A 10,244-nucleotide genomic window follows, 5' to 3' on the forward strand; every position below is an offset into this window, starting at 1 on the left:
CCCAGAGATTGCGGGAGGGATAAACTCAGGCACAGCAATTACTAGAGTTAAAAGCAGGGACAGGGCACAAGGGACAGGCGTGGAGTGAACACCAATAGAGAGGAGGGACCGCGGAGTAGTGTACGCAAGGACGTACCCTGAACGTGAGGGCGCGCCCCGTCCGTAGGGCGTAGCTTTGCTGCCTTCAGAGGCGTCGCGAAAATAGTCCCGCTAGGAGGTTTGAACCCTAGCGGAGGGCAGGGGCGGGGCCAAGTTAGCGCGCAGGCGCTGGATGGCGGAGGGCACGTGCCCTTAGGGGCGTGGCCAGGGCGTGGCTTAAGGCATTGTTGGGCGGACGGGGGGCGTAATATGAATAAGCGAATGACGTAAATGGCGTGAGGGGCGTGGCGAGGCGTAAGGGGGCGTAGCCAAGATGGCCGCCCGCATGAACCTCACCCAGGTAGCAGCAAGTGCAGGGGTTTGTGCTCAGAGCGTTTGGGTAAGGTTCCCGGGAGGTGTGGAGCCTGGGCAGCAAGGGGACGTGGCCTAATAGAGAGGACAGGGACCCTCTCATATACACGATCACGCTCTGCGATGCGTCCCGGAGCCGGGACAGCTGTTGACCTCGGGAGGCTGGCCACAGTCCCGGCGGGAATTCTCTGAAGAAGGGTGGGGAGGAGGCAGGAAATCGCCCCTTCCTTCTCTAACCCTGTTCCTCCACTCCTCAATGTCATTGGACAACGACACCCCCTTAGACTTCTGGCCATTTAAAAGTAGAACAGCTGTCCCAAAGAATTTGGGTGCTGGAGGGTGTTGCCGTTGCAGAAACCGAGGAGCCTGTATCTGGGTCTCACTCAGACTTGCATTGTTGATCTTTCCCCGAAAGAGTCCCAGCCACTCCCAGAGCAGAAGGTCAGTAGCATAGCTGTGTCATTTGGACTACCTGAGCCTTCTCTACTCCTCAGTTCTTCCTCCTTTCCTTTTTCTTTTGTATGCCGTCCCGAGAGCTGGAGGGGAAGAAACTACAAAATACAAACGTTGTTGGTGCCTATGATTCTTTGTGGCAGGAGTTAAAAACTTTTGCTGTAAGGCTCCTGGAAACTCGTTCTTATAATCAGTGTAATCCCCACCCACCGTTATTTTTGTTGAGAAATACGGGGAGGTAAGAAGATGAGTACACCTTAATTTAGGTAGGATTTATTATCTGTCAGACAGTGAAAACCATATTGCTTTTTGCTTTCCCTTCTTCCTTTACTTACAATCTGGGTATATCCTCTTTGCTATTTCAGAGTCTTGCTGCAATATGGCGAGAAGTCAGAAATCTCTGGTGGGAAGCTGCCCTACAGACCTACACATAATCTGCCCCTGCATATCCCTCAGAAAGGTTACTGTTCTCAGCCTGCATTGGCATCTACAGTGAACCAAAGTTCATCCCATCCACCTTCCCTTCTGGGCCCTGGTAAGGAACTGCATTGTTCTTATATGTTTTGTAAATGAAAGCCTTTCAGCTTTCTAGGGCTTTCCTCAGAAATTGTAAACTCAGTACCAGGACTGAAATTCACCTAAAGGCGAAATTCAGCAAAGGTTCCATTCCTGTGCCCTGTACACACCTGCCATACAAAAGTTTACCACCACTCATAGTTGGAACACAGTAAAAGTTAAGTGAATTTTGTCAGAAGGTGAATATTGTGAAAATATGATGGAAAGAGGAAAGTGCATTTCATATCCGAGGTGGCACTGGGGCGGCACACAAAACAGGTTAAGAAATGTATTTTGAAACCTTAGGCAACCCCAGATTAGGAACATACTCTCGGAAAAAGAAGTGGGTGAAAGGAGGAAGCTAAGCTTTCTCAGTTAAGACATGGAAACATAACCTCTAATTTAAATTTCAGAGAATTGCAAGAGGCTGACTTTCTATATCAGGAGATGAGAAAATGAAAGGTCAATCTGATGAGAATCAAGGGATTTTTCTCAATGTTTTCATAACCTTTAGTAGGTACTTTTTTTTGCTATCTGTCATATGTGTATATATATGACAGTTCAAGAGCTGAGGCATTTAATAAATACATGATTTATGAGTGACTTTACAAAGCTGTTAGAATCATTTTTTCTTCACACATTTCTAAGTCTGCAAAACAGATGAAGAATGTGTAAGTAAAATTTAATCTCATACATAAATAATCAGTGATAGCAAAGGGCATGTAACATAGAAAGCTTACCTTCCCTGTGACCCATCCAGCCTACGGTCCATCTTTCTGGACAGATTTAAGGACAGACAGATTGTCTGTGAAATCCAGTAATGTAGGTTATTAGTTCATTGTTGTCTGCTATGTTTGAGGATTAACATTATTTGTGGTTTTATAATCTTGGTTTTTTATGAGATATGTGAGTTAAGTTTAAATAACCACTTCTCGATAAACTGTTACTTTTCATTTAAGAATTGTGATTGGCTTTAGGCAGCAATGCTGACCTTGCCCAGTATATATCTTATCTCTGAAGTGTCTATCTTTTTATGTCTTGGTGTATAATTTTTTTCTTAAAGCTAAAAGGCATAGCTGACTTGCAATTACTGAATGTCTCTGACAAGGTAAGCATTATTTTATACTAGAGGCCCAGTACATGAAATCTGTGCACCGGTAGGGTCCTTAGCAGCTGCTGGCCAGGGCCTCCCTTCCCTGGCTGCCTGCTGCTGCCACAGCCAACCAGGGTGGGGCCAGCCAGGGGGAGGGGCCACGGGAGGTTGACCAGCCGGCCCCACCCCCTGGTCAAACTCCCCATCGAGGGGACAATTTGCATATTAGGCTTATATTATACAGGATATTTGAAATCCTGTTATTTTAAATATGTGCGTTTGAGAAAGGGAAGTATTTATGTTCTAAAATTTTATCCAATGATCTTCGCTGGTGTGGCTCAGTGGTTGAGTGTTGACCTATGAACCAGGAAGTCACAATTCCATTCCTGGTCAGGGCACATGCCCAGGTTTTGGCTCGATCCCCAGTGGGGGGCTTGGAGGGGGCAGCTGATCGATGATGCTTCTCTCTCATTGATGTTTCTATTTCTCTGTCCCTCTCCCTTCCTCTCTCTCTCTAAAAATCAATAAGAACATTTTTAAAAAGTAAAAGCAGAGTAATTCATCTTAAAATAAAAATATAAATTGCTAGAGCATTGCAATTTGTTTTTTTAAAAAGGAATTCATTAGTAATGTTAATTTAGTTAAACCTAATGCCTTGAAACTGCTTCATTCATATATTTTGAGTGTATTTATTTCCTCCACATTGACCGTGTTTTCATTAAAATGAACTGCCCAGAGTTATAATACATTTCTGGGTGCTGTGTGTGGCTTCCTATCAGCAGGCCCACATCCTACCCAGTTTCAACACTGGCACTTTGAGTCTTAAATTGGAAAAAAAAAAAAGTGATATTTATCTGGTTAATAAAGTTTTACTTTTTTTTTTAATTTTTATTGATTTTTAGAGAGGAAGGGAGAGGGATAGAGAGATAGAAACATCAATGATGAGAGAGAATCATTGATTGGCTGCCTCCTGCACACCCCCTACTGGGGATTGAGCCCACAACCCAGGCATGTGCCCTTGGCTGGAATCGAACCTGGGACCCTTCAGTCCACAGGCCGACGCTCTATCCGCTGAGCCAAACCAGCCAGGGCAAGTTTTACTTTTCTTAACAGAAAGTTGAAAGGTATAAGTCTAAATTCCAATATGCTCATATCTTTAAGATAGTTTTATTTCTTTTTTGCTGACAAAAAAAAAAAAAAGTAGCCGTGGCTTGGGGAAATGGGACTTCCCTTGATTAAATTCCCACATCAGATGTTCTTGTATGTAAGTTGCTAAGAAAAACAGGTGACAGTCAGCATTTGATTTTGCTTTTGTCATATGACACCATCCCTCCCTGTTTTCACCCAGGATGCTCTCTGCTGCCAGGGGCCAGTGAGCATGTCTTGTGCTGATATCCTGGTATAAAGATAATCCTCATTGTTTCTGGCAGCTCAGTACCCCAGCAGAAGACCCAGTGTTCACTTGTGACCAAGAACGAGTGACCCAAGAGTGTTGGAGGTTAGCAGAAATAACTGGCAAGTCCTTAGCTATGCCTGCCACAGAGAGGACTCTCTGTTGGTGGCTATTCTGGTCCTGGAATTATAATCCTCATCACCACCTTTCTCATCATCATAGGCTCAGTGTCTCCCTCAAGTGTTTCAGTTTGACCATTTTTAGGATGGGGTGAAGCAAATTAAGCTGTCAATGAAGGAGGAAGATACGGCAAATTCAGAAAGCAGCATTTCATTAGAGGCCTGTGTTCCTTGCTTTACCTTCACTGTCCCCCCTCCCCCCTAGCTAATCACTGGCTATAAACTCAAATTGCTGTTTGCTGTTATCTCAAGTAGCAGACAGTAAATGTTGACAGTCTTAACTGTGGGGACTGGTAACATGATAAAATAAAGATAAAATCCTTGCACCTATTACCCAAGATGAAAATAAAATCAGTTTCACTTAGTGTACTTTCCCGTGAAATTTAGACTAATTGTCACATTAAAGTAATTTAGGCATGAGATCTTAGACCATGAAAAAATACATTTAATTATGTTAATTCTTAATTTAATGAAATGCAAAGACTATCATCTAGAGTGGAAATAGTACAGTTTTGTTACTAGTCCAGTGATTCTTAATGTCATGGTCTCCTTACTTTTAGAAGGGAGAGAAACATTTCTTTGTAGAACAACTTGGAATAGACTGGCACTGTATAAATGTAGCCACTAGCTTCATGTATGTATTTACATGTAAATATAAATTTATTAAAATTGTATGGCCACATGTGGCTAGCACTTACCATATTAGAAATGTCCATCGTTAGAGGAAGTTCTGTCTGACAGGACTGGTCGATATTATAACTGAACTGTATTAGAAAGTTGTTCTATATTTCTCCATTTAATTGTAAAGAGCACAAATAATGCTTGGAGAACAATAGTATAGTAAGTGCTCACCTACAGGCATGGATGGGTTCTTGGAAACTGTGACTAACCAATTTTATCATAGGATCATTGATATAATAAATAAGAGTTACGTTTCTATGGCATATTTCTGTATATCAATGAGCCTATAGTAAAATTGGTTGCCTTATAGGTCATTTTGCTTAAAATTGCAGTTTCCAAGAACTATGTTGAGGATTTAACTTTATTGTATTTATATTACTGTTTTCTTCACAAAGAATTCTGTCAATCCCCAGATAATTTAGGTGAGGACACCCAGCATGTGTTGTCTTTCATTAACTTTCAAGTAGTCTTGAGAAACAATGGGCAGGTTAAGAGCCCCTTGGGATTATATTAACGGCCCCAGGGCTATCTGTAGCTATAGGGAACTAACAAATAGGGCTGAATGAACTGAGCACCAAGAAGTGTCTCCTCTGCTGATAACGTGCTAGGTTAATTGGGCTCAGCATCAAAGTGCCTTTTACAGCCCTGGTGCTCTAGTAAAACAATTTACTATGATCATCCTCACAAAGTCACATGGAGGGTCCCTGTATATCCAGTCCTGCACTAAGCTCTAGGCCTACTAGGGTGATCTTCAATTAGATGAGGAAATAGCACATCTCAAGTTAAAGTACAGCACAGGGGCAAGGCACAGGAGAAAAAGCTAACAAACATGTAGAGTAATGCGTTCCAAAGATATAATGTAAGCCCTGGCCTGTGTGGCTCGGCTGTAGCATCATCCAGTGCACCAAAGGGTCTCCAGTTGTATTCCCGGTCACGGCACATACCCAGATTGTGGGTTTGATTCCCAGTTGGGTGCTTACAGGAGGCGGCCAATCAATGTTTCTCTCATTGGTGTTTCTCTCTTGCTCTCTCCGTCCCTGGCTCTCTCCCTCTCGCTCTCCCCCACCCCCACCCCCAAATCAATAAAAGCATATATATCCTCAGGTAAGGATTAAATATAAATAAATAAATAAATAAATAAATAAATAAATAAACAAATAAATAAATAAATAAAATTATATAAGAGCCACATAGAAATCTAAATACAAACCAAGTATTTCTAATGAAAATTTAGCTTCCAAATTGATGTATACTGTACATGTAAGATAACAGATTTTAAAGACGTATGGAAAAAAAGTGTAAACTGCCTCAATTTTTCATACTGATTACAGGTTGAAATGAATGGCAGTATTTTTCAATATATTTGGTGAAAGAAAATATGTTATAAAAATTAATTTCTCTTTTTAAAAATATTTTTAAATGTGACTCCTAGAAACTTCAAAATTACCTCTGTGGTTGGCATTATATTTCTGTTTGGAAGCATTAGTGTAAAGGGATAAAAGCACATAACCCTAAATAAATAATGGTTAAAATGTGAGCTTAGTTAAGAATGTTTTTATTTTTTTATTTTATTTTTTTAAATATATTTTATTGATTTTTTTACAGAGAGGAAGAGAGAGGGATAAAGAGTCAGAAACATCGATCAGCTGCCTCTTGCACACCCCCTACTGGGGATGTGCCTGCCACCAAGGTACATGCCCTTGACCGGAATCGAACCCGGGACCCTTGAGTCCGCAGGCTGACGCTCTATCCACTGAGCCAAACCGGTTTCGGCAAGAATGTTTTTAAATGGCATAAAAAGATACAGGCAAACAGCTATGGGAAAGGAACATAAAAGGGGGTAATATTTATGAGTGCTGTGTGACTCTACACTTTTGTTTATGTTCCTAAGAAGTCTCTGATAGCAATATTGTCATCTCTGTTTTTCAGTTGAAGAAAGTGAAGCTCAAGGAGGTTAAGTGCTTTCCTGCCAGGTCACACAACTAGCAACTGGAGAACTAGATTGAAAACCTGGGGACTGCACTGTGCACAGGGCCTCTGAGTTCCTGCAGGGTCTGCAGGTGCAGGCCTCCTGCAAGCTCCCTGCTTGGGTTCACTCTGGAGATCGAATATTTAAAGGGAACCCAGGATTTGGTTTCATCAGGTATGGGAAGACACACAGACATGGAAATGACTGTCAGGAAGGAAGAATTTTGTTATACTCACAGATCCCTAAAAATAGGAGGCACACTACCCAGGGCCACGTGGGAAAGCACCAGGGATGGTCAGGAAGCAGTGAGAGAAAAAGAAGACATGGACAGAGCCCTTACTGTGGAGTCCATGGGAAAGAATCAGGGAGGCAGCATAAACAGGTTTAGGATTGGGTGTTTTGAATACTTTCATTCAGTGACGTTTATAACACTCTAAGTTGTCAGTTTAAGTGCAATTTCACTACTGGGGGTTGTTTTTAGGTAGTCACCAGGGGTCTGATTTTAAATCACATTCTATTACAATTGCATGACCAAGTGAGATGTCAATTGTTTTAATGTTTCCTCATTTATTGTTCTTTAGCTACACAAGCATCTTAAAGAGCTACAAAAATTGGTGGATATATTGCCATCAATTAAGCATAAGGTAATATTTTTTTTTAAATCACTTGAAATATATTTTATGTTTCAATCTCAGACTAGAGACACTAACAAGGCCCTTTGTATGTGGAGATGTACTTCACCTCAGTGGATTCTGTTAGTGGGCACTGGCCACTGGTTTTGCTGCCTTGCCTTGAGCATTCGAGGACTTGGGAACATAATGCGTACCCTTCTCTGCTCCCGCCACCTGCTCCCTCTCAGTCCTTGTGGACACACTTAGAGCAGCCTTCTTGACTCTAGCTACCCTCCCTCAGGCAGGAAGCAGAGAAAAGTTGGACAGAAACTTGGCTTGTCCACCTCTAAATAACAATTACCCATATCCTTCAGGACGCATACCTTTGTCCAGCCCCAAGATCAGTTGTTCAATATTCAGAATCCCAAAGGGGCTGCTCCCTGGAAGTCCATATGCTGTTCTCTTTCTCTTACCCTCCCCATCTCCCCCTCTTTCCTTCCTTCTTCTTTCTCACTCCCTTTTGAGTCTAGGATCCTGGCTCCTCCTAATTTGCACTGCATTTTAGAAAGGAGGATGCTATTAGTCTCTTGAAAAAGGAAGCCTCCCTATTTGTACACCAGCCACCACCTAACGCCCCCCAAGAATTCAGAGGAGACCACCTGCCGGAAACTCACTAGAACGGAGGGAGAAAATGGGTTCTGCTGTGTTCCCACTGAGGAGTGTCAGAAATGCAGAGGTCATTGCAGGCATGGGCGTGATTCAGTCCAGAGGACCTAAGGAGCTCCTCTGGACCACGGCTGGTCCCCAGACACTCCTAGAGTTGTTGCCTTGTCATCTGTTTCCTGAGTGGTTGTCATCACCATGAAATGATAGTTTGGTGACCCTTTCTTTCTCTTGGCTAGGATACCATAGTGGAATTTGGGTCGTTCAGCCCTGCCTGCCTGATGCCCACCTGCCCAGACTACTGGACCTACTCAGGATCCCTGACTACCCCACCACTCTCCGAGTCTGTCACCTGGATCATTAAGAAGCAGCCTGTAGAGGTTGATCATGATCAGCTACATTCTTTCCATGTTTCCGTATAAGGAAATTCTAGTTTTCCTCTTCAAAACAAGCCTGGGCTCAAACTTTGGGATCAGTTTTTAACTTATAATGCTTAAACATTTTTATTAAAATGTGCTAACTTCTTGTCTAATTTGGGTATGAATTAGAAAAAGCTTTAGTGAACCAGAGAGAGGTGTTAAAACATAGAACGTAAGCTTTTTGCTTACATTCTTGACAGGGACATATATTTTGCTGTATATGCATTGGGTAGAGTCTCTATAAAAATTAAGACTCTTTTAAATAGGAAAAAATGAAGGATAGAGGTTTAAATGTTTAAAACCTTTTAGTTAAGTAAACTTTACTGAGGAATCTTAGAGTAGAGACAATATCCAGTAAAGCCTAAGTTGGGAGTTTAGACTTGGTATTTGTTTCTCCTTTAGAAATTAAGTGTATTGTATCAACACACAAAATCCTGTTTAATAAGCTAGCTAAACTATAATAACTGTTTTTACTTGTTTATATTGGATTTTTATTGATTAAATTTTTTCATAACAAAATCTTCCAAATTCTTTTTTTCAAGGCAATGTAACAATAAAACCAAAACCCACCAAATGTTGGGATCCCCCAAAAGAGTAAACAGCAGACATATAATATCTCTCAAGGAAGTTTTGGAAAAAAGAAAGCTAAATAAAATATTGAAATGGAATCCAGAGTACATCAGAAGAAATAAATACTTTGTCCAAGTGTAGGGTTTTTTTTAGTATTGTAAGGATATTTCAGTATTAGGAATGATATGGTTAGGTACCTACTATTAGCATATTAAATAAAATTGAATTAAGTTCCAGTAGTAGCCAATAAAGTTAGATGAAAAAAGATAAAGACAATTGGATAAACCATTAGTGGAGTCCTATATTAATTTATAGAAGTCAATTCCTTTGACGTATAAAAATCACAATTAGAAAATATAAGGGAAGAAAGAGCCCTACTTATAATGGAAATTAAAAAACTAAAATACTTTGGAAAGAACTTACCATAAAATGTCAACAAGAAAACTGTAAAACATTCCTAAGGGACACAATAAACTTGAATTAATAAAATTTATACCTTGCCCTATCTGGTTTGGCTCAGTGGATAGAGCGTCGGCCTGGGAACTGAAGGGTCCTGGGTTCGATTCTGTTCAAGAGCATGTACCTTGGTTGTAGGCTCCTCCCTGGCTCAGGCCCTGGTTGGAGCTTGTGCAGGAGGCAACCAATCGATGTGTTTCTCTCACATCAGTATTTCTCTCTCTTTCCCTCTCTCTCTTCCACTCTTTAAAAATCAATGGAAAAATATCCTCAGGTGAGGATTTTTAAAATTTAATTAATTAATTAAAAAATAAAACTTATACCATGTTTAATAGGAAGTCATCCTAAAAACATCTTTAATGTCAATTTCCCTTAAGTTTATTTTCCATACATTTTGTCTAGTCCCAATAAATATATCAATGGTTATGAATTGTTTATTTTCCATACATTTTGTCTAGTCCCAATAAATATATCAATGGTTATGATGTGGGAGGCTGCTCTGTGGTAGGATATTTAACAGCATTTATTGGTACCATAAAATTATTGGATGCCAGTAGTACCCCAAGTATGACAACCAAAATTTTCTCATTATTCTTTAATGTCTATTGCAAACTCACCCCTGGTTGAGCACCACTGATATATGCTAATCTCTAATATCTACTAACTAATGAAATCCATTATGTCATGATACATGAGAAGAAGAAACTGATGTGTCTTCAGTGGCTATGAAAGTGGGTTTTAACTAATCAACA

General features: G+C 40.8%; 1 long non-coding RNA gene across 2 annotated transcripts; it reads left to right on the forward strand.

Annotated features, from left to right (window-relative positions):
• Positions 1-383: 383 nt before the first annotated feature.
• LOC307095741 lies at positions 384-7,418 on the forward strand. Of its 2 annotated transcripts, XR_013813222.1 has the most exons (4): positions 384-478; positions 1,269-1,438; positions 6,734-6,947; positions 7,355-7,418. It is a non-coding gene; the product is annotated as an uncharacterized lncRNA (long non-coding RNA). The 2 variants fall into 2 exon arrangements; XR_013813223.1 differs by lacking the exon at positions 7,355-7,418 and having other exon boundaries at positions 6,734-7,321.
• Positions 7,419-10,244: the final 2,826 nt, after the last annotated feature.

Source organism: Cnephaeus nilssonii (genome assembly GCF_951640355.1).
Source record: "Cnephaeus nilssonii genome assembly, chromosome: X".
Classification (NCBI taxonomy): Eukaryota; Metazoa; Chordata; class Mammalia; order Chiroptera; family Vespertilionidae; genus Cnephaeus; species Cnephaeus nilssonii.